Genomic DNA, 12589 nt, shown 5'->3' on the forward strand with positions numbered 1-12589 from the left:
TCAAATCATATCTAGAATGTTGCAAGTTCACATATTACCAAGAACTCCATTTCTTGTAAATAATGAAGGTCAGTTTTAAAAGTATGGAGTGTCTGTGTCAACTTTAAGTTCAAGAAACACTATTTTCTATTCAATATAATGTATAGCAGAGGAATTTTGGATGTGACTCTTCCACATCCTGCTATACTTCATATCTTTTTTGAGACTACTCATCTTTTCTGCAAAGTGGAATCTTAAATGTGCTCCAGATTTTGTATTATGGAAAGAAATAGGATTTAGAATTCAGATTTGCTTTTTAAGATATATCTGACATTAGAATAATTTCTTAAAGCATAGCATGTTTTCTTCCAGTTTTCTGAAAGTTAAATGCATTCTCACAACACACTCTTTACAGAAAGTTAGTAATAGGATTTCTACAGAACCCTGAAAAGACTCAGGTTTACTCTCCCCGATTATGAAATTGTACTGTTAATGATTGTTAAAGCCATTGGTGTTATATGTGAGGAATATGTTTATTCATATGTAGGTAAGGCTATTTTTATTTTTTGACTGCATAATCTCTTTTGGATTTAATATTAATGCAAGGAAAATTAAGATGAAATTATGCTACACTGGTTACACACATTCCCTTTCCAGTATCTGTGCTTTACCACAGATGATATGCAGTGGAAAATTTTATTTGCCTGTATTCTGATGAGTCATATTAAAACATAAAGCTTTAGAAATGGGGGAAGGTATAATGACATAAAATTATTTTCATATTTTGGTATCAAATTATTACCTAGTAAACTAAACTGTAACCTTGAGTTTGACTTGTCTCTCATGCACTGACAATGACCCCTAGTGGTGAGATAGACTGTCCATTAGGCATTCCTTTCTCTTGATCCTCAGTTTTTTGTTTGTTTGTTTGTTTTTAAATACGGATTTGATTCGTTATTAGAAGAGTAATAAGAAAATTAGGTAATTAAATGAGAAAGTGAAACAAGAATTTTAAGATTTAAATTTAGTTTTGCTGCTTATTGTTGCTGCTGCTGCTAAGTCACTTCAGTCGTGTCTGACTCTGTGCAACCCCGTAGGCGGCAGCCCACCAGACTCCCCTGTTCCTGGGATTCTCCAAGCAAGAATACTGGAGTGGGATGCTATTTCCTTCTCCAATTTGCTGCTTATTATCTCTCAAGAAATATGGAGCAAAAGTAATTGACAAAATTCCTGAGTGAGGAAATCAGTCTGTGAGCCAATACAAAAAGTAGCATAAATATTTCTTACAATTTCTTCTTTTGTATAAGTAGGGAAATTCAAAAATTCAGCACTTGAAGCTGTCATTTGAAATGAAGTTATGTTTGCTTTAGTAATTGTACCCTTTGCAATTTATTTTAACTCTCAAAAAATATGCATCACTGAGTGCTTAATCTACTTAAGTCATTACCCATAAGGATTAATTTACTTTAGACCTCTATAGCATTAGCATTTTTTAAAAGTGCATTGTAAGACTTTCTGTATGGGAGCACTATAGGAAATTGTATCAGATGTTATTAACAAACTATATAGAATGGAAAACTAAGCTTTTTTTTTTTTCTTTCTGCTCCTCAATTTAATGACATTTTAGAATGCCTCTTTAGAATTACAACATAAGATCTGTCAATGTTCAATGCAATTAATAATATTCATGTAAATATAACATAATTTCATTAGTTATTTTTATCTACCTAAAATATGACCAAGGGTTAATATGTTTTATTACAATATCTTGTCCTGCAATGACTCTTTTTGAGGAAATATTTTAATACTATTTTACTCTTTAGAAGTAGCCATTGCAAGTGGCTATTTTCAAAAGTTATGAGACCATAGTAGAAAATATCATCTGTGCTTATCTCAGGAATTATTCCATGGAGAGCAGCTGTGTGATGCTAGTAGGTATTTCCTCTATAAAAGAGTATATTAGCCAAAAAAAAAAAAAAAAGAGAGAGAGAAAGATTTAAAATGATTGAAAAGTCTTCTTTATTATAGATGCCTTAAAGGAGGACATGGCAACCCACTCCAGAATTCTTGCCTGGAGAAGCCCATGGACAGAGGAGTCTGGTGTGCTACAGTCCAGAACACTGCAAAGAGTTAGACATGACTTAAGCTGACTGAGCACACACTGTACCTTAATGTCTGCCTATCTGAGAAAGGGTTATAGATGTAGTGTTTTCCAAAGTAATCTAATGCAGAATTTTGCATGCAGTATATAGTTGAAATAATGTAGAAAATACTGACCTCTGTGTTTCTTCAGATTCTTTGAATGTTTTATTCTCTGTGATTTCCACATTGTGTTTTTGTTGATTTGTTGTTGTTCAGTTGTTCAGTCGTGTCCGGCTCTTTGCAACCGCATTGACTGCAGCACACCAGGCTTCCCTGTTGTTCACCAGCTCCTGGTGAACTCATGAACCCTTGCTCGGACTCCTGTCCATTGACTCAGTGATGCCATCCAACCATCTCATCCTCTGTCGTCCCCTTCTTCTGCCTTCAATCTTTCTCAGCATCGGGGTCTTTTCCAATAAGTCAGTTCTTCGCGGCAGGTGGCCAAACTGGAGCTTCAGCTTCAGCATCAGTCCTTCCAATTAATATTCATGATTGATTTCCTTTAGGATTGATTGATTTGATCTCCTTGCAGTCCAAGGGATTCTCAAGAGTCTTCTCCAACACCATGGTTCAAAAGCATCAATTCTTCAGCCCTCAGCCTTCTTTATGGTCCAACTCTCATATCCATACATGACTACAGAAAAACCATAGCTTGATGATATGGAAGTTTGTTGGCAAAGTAATGTCTCTGCTTTTTAATATGCTGTCTGTGTAAGGTCAAAGAGCTGGTTGTAGTAACGGAATAAGGAAGGACTCCTACTTCAAGTACATAAAAATGAGAGAGAGTCTCTCCTTGAAGGTGAATATTTCTCAACTCCTACAGTTTATGGAAGGACATTTATATCACTTTAATGTGCCCCTTTAAGCTGTTACCTACAGTCACAACAATTTTACTCTTGTGTTTAAATAGAGATTTAGCTCCAGGGCAAAATCTGAAGGACGCTGTGATCCTGGCCCTCTAGGACATAAGATGTCATTCTTTTCTGCTAAGTGTCAACCAATATGTATGACTTTATTATTACAGGAATTTACCCTTAACCTCTGTTTTCTTCTAAAATGAACGTTGCCCTTCTTCTTTTTATTTATTTATTTTTTAAGATGGATACCCAGACTCCAACAACTGATAAAAAATTTTAAAAGCTGATGCTTTTCTATGGCAACTAATGAAAGATTCTCATTCCTATAACATTTACTTTTTGTACTGGAGATATTTTTCAAATGAATTAAGCCAAAATAATTATTCAGAATATTATAGCCCTCAGTGTTACTTACATAATCTGCTTGCAGAAATTATTAGTTATTTTTCTAAAATAAATTATTTATTTTTTAATGCCTTTAATAGCAATATACCCTTATGATTTTACCCTCTCATAAGTTAATGCCCTACAATAGCAAATATAGGATATACTCACCATCCACCATTGAAAACCACTCCACTATTCTTGCCAGGAGAATTCCCTCGACAGAGGAACCTGGAGGGCTACAATCCATGTGGTCACAAAAAGTATGACATGACTGAGCAAATAACACTTTTTATTAAAAGTTTGGATAGTTACTTCGACTTGTGCTGTGAAAAAAGAAATGTTTTATATTACATTTGGATAATCTGCTGTAATAACATTAAATTTCTGAAAAAATATACTTTCAGGGAACTGATCTCTTTTTAAGGCATGGGACATTCTTTGTTGATGAGCTAATAACTTTGTCATTATAGACCAGAGCTTAGCTTATAGTTCTGTTCTGCAGACTCTGCACTAAAATTACTGTGTTTTCCAAAGGTTTTGTTTGAATATTCTCTCATTGTTTTTTCATAGAAACCTTATAAGGATAGTAAACTCCCGCTTGTTTTCAATTTGGTGTTGTATATAATTATATAGTATATATAATTATGATTATGATTGCATATATTATTTGTAATACATAATATATGATCAATATGCTTATATATAATTGTATAATATATGATCATTAATTTTATTATAATCATATATTATATACCATTAATTAAATTATATAGAGGAATATAATTATAATTATATTTATAAAAATATATAGTATATATAATATATTCCAATTATATTTAAGGGATAGGATTTGTTTATTTTATTCAAAATCCTCAATCCTGTGAAAATATAAAAAATAAATAAATAAATAAACCAAGATTCTAGAGCCATAGGGTTATTTTCACATTTCAGATTGTAGCTGTATGTTTCACTTTGTTTTTAATTGTAACTTTAGCTAGACACTTGGAAAAAATCAATGTGGTAACATTACTTCATGCGAATATGAAGAAAATGTATTGTTTTCCTTCTGTTTTATTTTATTTATTAGGATAATTAGTGTCATTTAACTTATTGTTAATATTAAAAAATGACAAGAGTTGACTTTAAGTCTTATTGCGTTGTATCTGTTTCTCTTTCATGAATTATTTTTAATTAGGTTCAACTTTTATTTAATTGATTCTGGTTGCAAAATAATGTACTTTAACACTCAAACATTCAAATTTTATAAAATGAAGAGAGGCTTTGGTCTTTGAAGAACTAAACTTGAATTAAACTAAAAAAAAGACTTGAGAATTAACATTTCAATCATATAACCTTATCCAAGGTCCTTAACCTCTTTGCATTTATTTTCCTAGGACAAATATCTAATCAGAGTAAAATAATCTTTTTAACTGAAGAGTTATCAATTCCCCTAAAACATATTTTTCGAAACACAAGCTTAATAAATTATTTAAGATTTGCATGTATATTCAAAAATACATGTTTTATATATTCAAATGTATAAAATTCAAACTGGAATGAATATTAACAAGTTGACTTCTAAATAGAAAGTCATTCCCTTTGAGATATTGGACAAAAAAACCATTAGAGTTCTTTTGTTCTATAGATTATACATTTATGTGTGTATTCTTTAAGTTGTGTGTGTGTTTATATATTAAACACTATAGACTCATGTAACTTAAACATATAGTGGATATATAAACATACACACATGAATATATCTATGTATAAATTTGTTTTACATTACTCCTATTTCATTGGTTTCTTCTTGAGTATCTCACTATCTATAAAAAATCATTTCAAAATGTATGCTTCTGTAGCAGTTTTACTAATTTATGCCTAAGCATTTATTCATGTAATGATAATGAAATGTATCATTACAGTGAGCTGAAACAGCTCACATACATTTCTATATGTAGATACATGTACATCTTTTATTTCCTGAATTTAATCTAGTTAACTCATGTACTTTATCAGATTTTTATTTATTTATTTATTTATTTATTTTTTTGGCATACTGACATAGCTGTTCCTTTCTTTTCTTTTTTTTTTTTTCCTTTGGCTTTATTTTTTTTTTTTTACTTTTATTTTTTTTTTTTCCAGTGGGTTTTGTCATACATTGATATGAATCAGCCATGGATTTACATGTATTCCCAATCCCGATCCCCCCTCCCACCTCCCTCTCCACCCGATTCCTCTGGGTCTTCCCAGTGCACCAGGCCGGAGCACTTGTCTCGTGCATCCCACCTGGGCTGGTGATCTGTTTCACCATAGATAGCATACATGCTGTTCTTTTGAAATATCCCACCCTCACATTCTCCCACAAAGTTCAAAAGTCTGTTCTGTATTTCTGTGTCTCTTTTTCTGTTCTGCATATAGGGTTATCGTTATCACCTTTCTAAATTCCATATACATGTGTCAGTATGCTGTAATGTTCTTTATCTTTCTGGCTTACTTCACTCTGTAAAAGAATGAAACTAGAACACTTTCTAACACCATACACAAAAGTAAACTCAAAATGGATTAAAGATCTAAATGTAAGACCAGAAACTATAAAACTCCTAGAGGAGAACATAGGCAAAACACTCTCCGACATAAATCAAAGCAAGATCCTCTATGACCCACCTCCCAGAATATTGGAAATAAAAGCAAAACTAAACAAATGGGACCTAATGAAACTTAAAAGCTTTTGCACTACAAAGGAAACTATAAGTAAGGTGAAAAGACAGCCCTCAGATTGGGAGAAAATAATAGCAAATGAAGAAACAGACAAAGGATTAATCTCAAAAATATCAGATTTTTAAAATTAGACATGGCAAGTGGAATTAATCCTGAGTTTCTTCATTTTTTTCTTTTAACTGTAAAGTATTTCTGGACTGATGGACTCTGTGCTGATCTCCAGGGCTTCAGATATCCTGTTGTGGTCTACTGACGCATGAGTTTAGTCATCAGTGTCTTCTAGTTGGGCCATTGCAGGATTGAAAATTTACTTTTTCTTTTCCCTTTGAGAACCATTACCACCTGCTTTCATCTCCCTGATATCTACTTACCATAACTGACTCTAACTGTTCTCTACATTAGTCAAGCTCATAATAATTCAAACCAGTCTACATGCAGCAGAATAAAAATGTCATTCCTTTACTAACACACTTTCCAATTAGTAGTGTCCATACTCTGCATAAACAGTTCCTATTCATCTCTCTCTTCCATTGTATCTCACTAAAAATAACTCCTGACAACTTGATATATCTCAGACTAACTCATCTAACTAGTCTGCCAAGAATCTGACATTTTTACCTTCTGTTCCTTTATTTATACATATATATGTTCTTTCCCTCAAATTGCCTTCAAGGCATAGATCAGCTAATTCCCTTCAGAAAATCTGATTAACTGTCTTCACCTATTATTCAGGATGTTAAACCAGGGTATACTTTCATGTGTATACAAAATATTAATATTTTACTATTTTATAAATGAAGATACTACAGCTCACAGGAGAAAAACAAAGGTATTCATTCAAAGTCTCATGCACATTATCTAAAATAATTTGCATTCTTTTGATAAGTATATTTTAATGGAATTAGCACTCAAAGAATTTACTTACATATATTGCATGGAGCCCCAAATGATATTTCAATCACTTGAAACAATAGCTTGTTTTTGCTTGGTTGTTGTCGCTCAGTCACTCAGTTGTGTCTGACTCTACAACCCTATGGACTGCAGCACACCAGGCTTTCCTGTCCTTGACTATCTCCCTTAATTTGCTCAAACTCGTGTCCATTGAGTCAATGATGCCATCCAACCATCTCATCCTCTGTTGCTCCCTTCTCCTCTTGCCTTCAGTCTTTCCCAGCATCAGAATCTTTTCTAATGAGTTAGCTCTTTGCATCATGTTGCCACAGCATTGGAGCTTCAACTTCAGCATCAGTTCTTCCAGTGAATATTCAGGGTTGATTTCCTTTAGAATTGATTCATTTGATCTCCTTGCTGTCCAAAGGACTCAAGAGTCTTCTCCAGCACCACAGTTCAAAAGCATTAGCTCTTCAGAACTCAGCCTTTTTTATGGTCCAACTCTCGTATCCATACAAGACTACTGGGAAAACCATCATGTGTAACTGAACCTGTTTCAGTCCCAATTGCCTGCCTGTATCTCATTGTGTGCACTGCTCATTGAGCCCAGGGTAGGCAAGGCACTAGCTAAGAGGCTGGAAGGAGACTTCAGGAGTTGTAGGAACTGCCAACACATTTATTCTCTCCTGGCTGGTGCAGCAGCCATAACATAACCTCTCTCCTGGCTGATACAGCCATAATATAGCCATAACATAACCTCATATAACACAACCATGATGCTGCTCCAATGTAGCCTCAATGTAGCAGCAGCAAGGGCTTCCATGGTGAAACTCATGCAGGCATAACCCACAAAGTAGGCCGTGATCAAGTCAGTTCTCCATGATGCACACATGCAGTGCTATAAGTGATCTCTGACACTAAACAACCTTGCAAAGTCATTCTTTACAGAACGTGGAGCAAGAGGACATGACAGCATGGAGCGAGAGAGCCTGACTGGTGCCATCTTGTTAACTTCCTCACACATAGCTTTGGCCAAATGGACCTTTTTCCACAAACAGTGTCTCTGCTTTTTAATATGCTGACCATGTTTGTTATAGCTTTTCTCCCAATGAGCAAGCATCATTTAATTTCATGGCTTCAGTCACCATCCACAGTGATTTTGGAGCCCAAGAAAATAAAGTCTGCCACTGTTTCCATTTTTTCCCCACCTATTTTCCATGAAGTGATGGGACCAGATGCCATGATCTTAGTTTTTTGAATGTTGAATTTTGAACCAGCTTTTACATTCTCCTCTTTCACCTTCGTGAAGAGGCTTCTTAATTCCTGTTCACTTTCTGCCATTAGGGTTGTGTCTCTGCATGTCTGAGTTTATTGATATTTCCCCTGGAAATCTTGATTCCAGCTTGTGTTTCATCTAGCCTCACATTTCACATGATGTACTCTGCATATAAGTTAAATAAGCAGGGTGACCTGCACATAAGTTACACAGGAGGAAGGTACAATAGTCTAGTATTCCCATCTCTTGAAGAATTTTCCACAGTCTGTGGTGATCCACACAATCAAAGCCTTTAGAGTAGTCAATGAAGCAGAAGTAGATGTTTTTCTGGAATTCCCTTGCATTTTCTATGATCCAGCAGATTGACAATTTGATCTCTGGTTCCTCTGCCTTTTCTAAATCCAGCTTGTACATCTAGAAGTTCTTGGTTCACATATTGTTGAAGCCTACCTTGAGGGATTTTGAGCATTACCTTGCTTTTGGTTGATAAAACCTTTAATTTACTAAATGATTTAAAACTACTTAAAACAGTAAAAAGAGCATCTTTTTTTAAATGAACCATTTAAGAAGATGCCATACAATGTTCCTTCACTCTAGGATAATTCAGAGGATATTTTTATAAACAATGTGTTCTTGTACATAACTACCAAAAGATCCACCAAAGCAAGAAATGAATACTGATATACTGCAACCATGTAAACATCAGACTTTTATTTATATGACCTCTGATGTTTATTTTTCTAATTAAATTGTGACCTAGTCTCGCATTCAGTAAGGATATTTTAGAGAAGGCCCTCTCCGTCTTCACAGAATATCTTTTGAGTGTATCACTTTCAGTTGGCCTTAAAAAATTATTTTTTGTGTGTATTTTCTCAGTGCTCGTTTACTTGGCAACAGCCTTTGAAGTCTCACTGCTCCATCACACAGTGAGTTTAGGGCTTGTATTGATTCTCTCAGTGGCAAATATGCCCATAGGCAGAGGTGCAGTTGAATAATTATATCAAAATATACAAGCTTAGGGGTAAAATGGAGAAGGGAACCTAAATTATTAGATGATGCCACCTTTGACTATGGTCAGGTTTTTCTGTTAGATGTTACAGAAAACCCAAACAAACCTTTTGTCCAACCCAATATATGTTTAGTACTTCTGAATTTTGGTACTTGTTATTAATTGTCCCCAGATGACACTTTTCCTCATATACTAAGGCAATGGGAAATGTGAAGTTTAACATTTTATTCACACATTTACATGCACACATATACATCTTCCTTTATTCTAGAGAGATTATACCTTCTTATCCACTATCTACCAGATATTTAAAATACTTATCACAGAGAAAATGCCATAAAATTTAAAATAAACTAATAAATAATTAAAAAGCAAAAACCCATGAAATCTATAAAAGTCAAATGAAATTTAGTTTTAAGGAAAAAAGGAAAATTAAAAGATTAATACCAACATTTATAAAATGAAAGAGAGAACATTGCAAAAGCAATGTATGCATAGTGCTATATCTAGACAGAAGAACATGCCTAATTTTAAGAGGAAAAGCAAAATATATTATCCTACATGCATATAAAGAAATAAGAAATTCTTAGAAAATAAGAAATTCCAAAGAGAACAGGGACAAGTTTGGTTAAAAAAAGAGAGAGAAATCCATTATATAATTAGAAATGAAGAAAGCAGAAGTGAATAATCCAAGAAATGATGATTCAGTTAAAATTTAAAATCAAATGTCACACCTCTACTCTAATCAAAGAAAGATATATTGAAGGACACATGAGAGAGAAACACTCTTAAGGAGAACATTTCTTTAAAATGATCTTCATGCTGATTCATAATACAATGGTGATTTTGTGATAGGTAAATTGCATATAAGTAAAACTTAAAAACTTTGCTGACAAATGTAAGTGAAAACATGTATCATGACAAATACTGTTTTTGAATAAGATTCATATGTGATTTTTAGGAATGATCTTCCCTCCTGCAAAAAAATAAATCAATAATATTTAATTACTAAATAAAAAGTAACAGAAATTGAATAATAATTAAAATAGAAATGTTTTAAACTTTAATTTGGTCAAGTTATTCTTAATCAATCTGAAATAATATATGCTTGAGAGTAATCTAGAGAATTTAAGGATTAAGAATAAGAGGAAAAGGCTGAAGAATCAATAGAAAACTAATTAGCCTAGACTATAAAGAAACTAATCCAAATGTCCTAATTGAGCTTCAATTTTTTTTTGTTAAAAGCAGGCCAAGAATTTACTATTTTTGTTATTTCACTTGCTTCACTATTTTTGAGATCCCTATAAGAACCAGGAACTCATCTAGTTGCTAGACACAGAGGCATAGGTAAGAAAACAACGGCCCTGCTCTCTTGGGGTTTAAAGGACAGTGGTGAAACAGCTAATAAACAAGTGAACAGATACAGCAAGCAATCTTTTGAAAAAAGGAAAACCATAAGGATACATATTAGAGAATGTAATTGGAAAACACTAAGGAAATGACAACCCACTCCAGTACTCTTGCCTGGAAAATCCCACGGACCGAGAAGCATGGTAGGCTACAGTCTGTGGGGTCGCAGAGAGTCGGACACGACTGAGCGACTTCACTCACTCACTCACAGGGTCACCTTAGCATTGAGTATCAATGTGGCCTTTGTAAGAAAGTGATATTGGAGTTAAAATCTGAATGATTTGATGTCAGCCTTATCAAGGAGAATAATGAGAATAATGGGCATTATGCTCTGTGGTCAGAGGCAAAGGGAAAATAATCTTGACATATTTGAGGGACAATTCAGGCCAATATGGCTAGAGGTTAATGAAAATAGAGTTGGATGGAAGGAGAGGTGGTCAGAGTGGTAGGGAATTTTAGGAGTAGATAGGGAATATTTGAATTTATTTAAATACAACAAGAAACCAGAAACCAGGGGTGTGACATAATCTGACTTACATCTTAAAATTATTTTTCTTTTTTGATTGCTATCTCCTATTTGTATCTATAGGGGTACCCAGCTTTTGAGTTGCCTATGGGCAGCTCTTTCAATTAGGCTGCTAAATATTTTCAATTTTTATCCAGATATTTTGCCATCATGTGGGAAAAGACTGATGACAGAGGAAAATACATCTTGAGATATTTTTAAAATTTCTGTTTATTGTGAGAATGATTTGGGAGCCTGTTAAAAAGCCATCCAAAAATAAACAATGTACTTGTGATATCTCAAATGAGAATAATTTAGCACCTTTGTTATTTTTGCTCACAGTTAAAATGTTTTTGTTTTCATTTGTTTCACAGATATAAATTGGTAGTATGAAAATTATCATAAAGCTTTGTTAATGAATAGAATCAGAAGTAAATAAAAGCTCATAACTGTATTGTGCTTGATTTGCTTTTGACATCCCAGGTCTTTCAGATCATAGTATGTTTTGGAGGAAAATATGCTCTTAACAGCTTTAAGTTGTAATTTAATATTACTAGGTATCTATTCAGTGGGGAAGGCTCTATTTTAGGAAATAAACATTGAGAAACTAAGTATGAATTAACCAAATAATACTGGACTTAATTTTTTTTTCCCTCTATTGTGTGATGAGGTTTATATAATTCAGCTGTGTGTGTGTGTACACACAGAGGTGATTCTCAATGTGCCTGTGTATGCTTGCAAACTTGATATTTGAAGCAGATAATGCATTTGTCTACAGAACAGTAGGTAGTTTTGTAACTCTCAAGAGAAAGATTAGCTGAGTACGTCCTTTTGAAAAATAAACACAATCATCTAAAGTTTTATTTTTTAATAACTCCTGGGTGACTATTCATGTTTCATGTCATTAAAAGAGTCAAAAAGGATCTCTGATGGAGTCTTTCCTCTCAAGCATTGTTCTGTAATACACATGTGCATGTATGCTGAGTAGCTTTAGTCATATGCAACTCTGACTCCATGATCTGTACCCACCAGGCTCCTCTGACCGTAGGATTTTCTCAGGCAAAAATAATGGAGAGTGTTGTCATTTTGTTCTCTTATATATGTTTATGGTACCCTACTGTATTCTTAGTGTTTTCTCAAAGTGCACCTCTGCTTGCATCTTACAATTTTGGAAACTCGGTAAGATAGGAACTAGTACTTGCACATGGTGTGGTCACCATGTTGCATACCTTAATTCTGACTTTCATCACTTAAAATATGTGAAACTTAAAATATTTAAATATTAAAATATCCTAGCTTGTTTCCAGCAGAATATGAATTGTTCAAACCAACAACTTTTGTGTGCGTGTGTGAAAAATGCCTACTTTTATCAGTTCTTTATCTTCTAATACCTTTGACGTCCCAGAAACATGACT

Source organism: Dama dama, chromosome 15, assembly GCF_033118175.1.
Source record: "Dama dama isolate Ldn47 chromosome 15, ASM3311817v1, whole genome shotgun sequence".
NCBI lineage: Eukaryota > Metazoa > Chordata > Mammalia > Artiodactyla > Cervidae > Dama > Dama dama.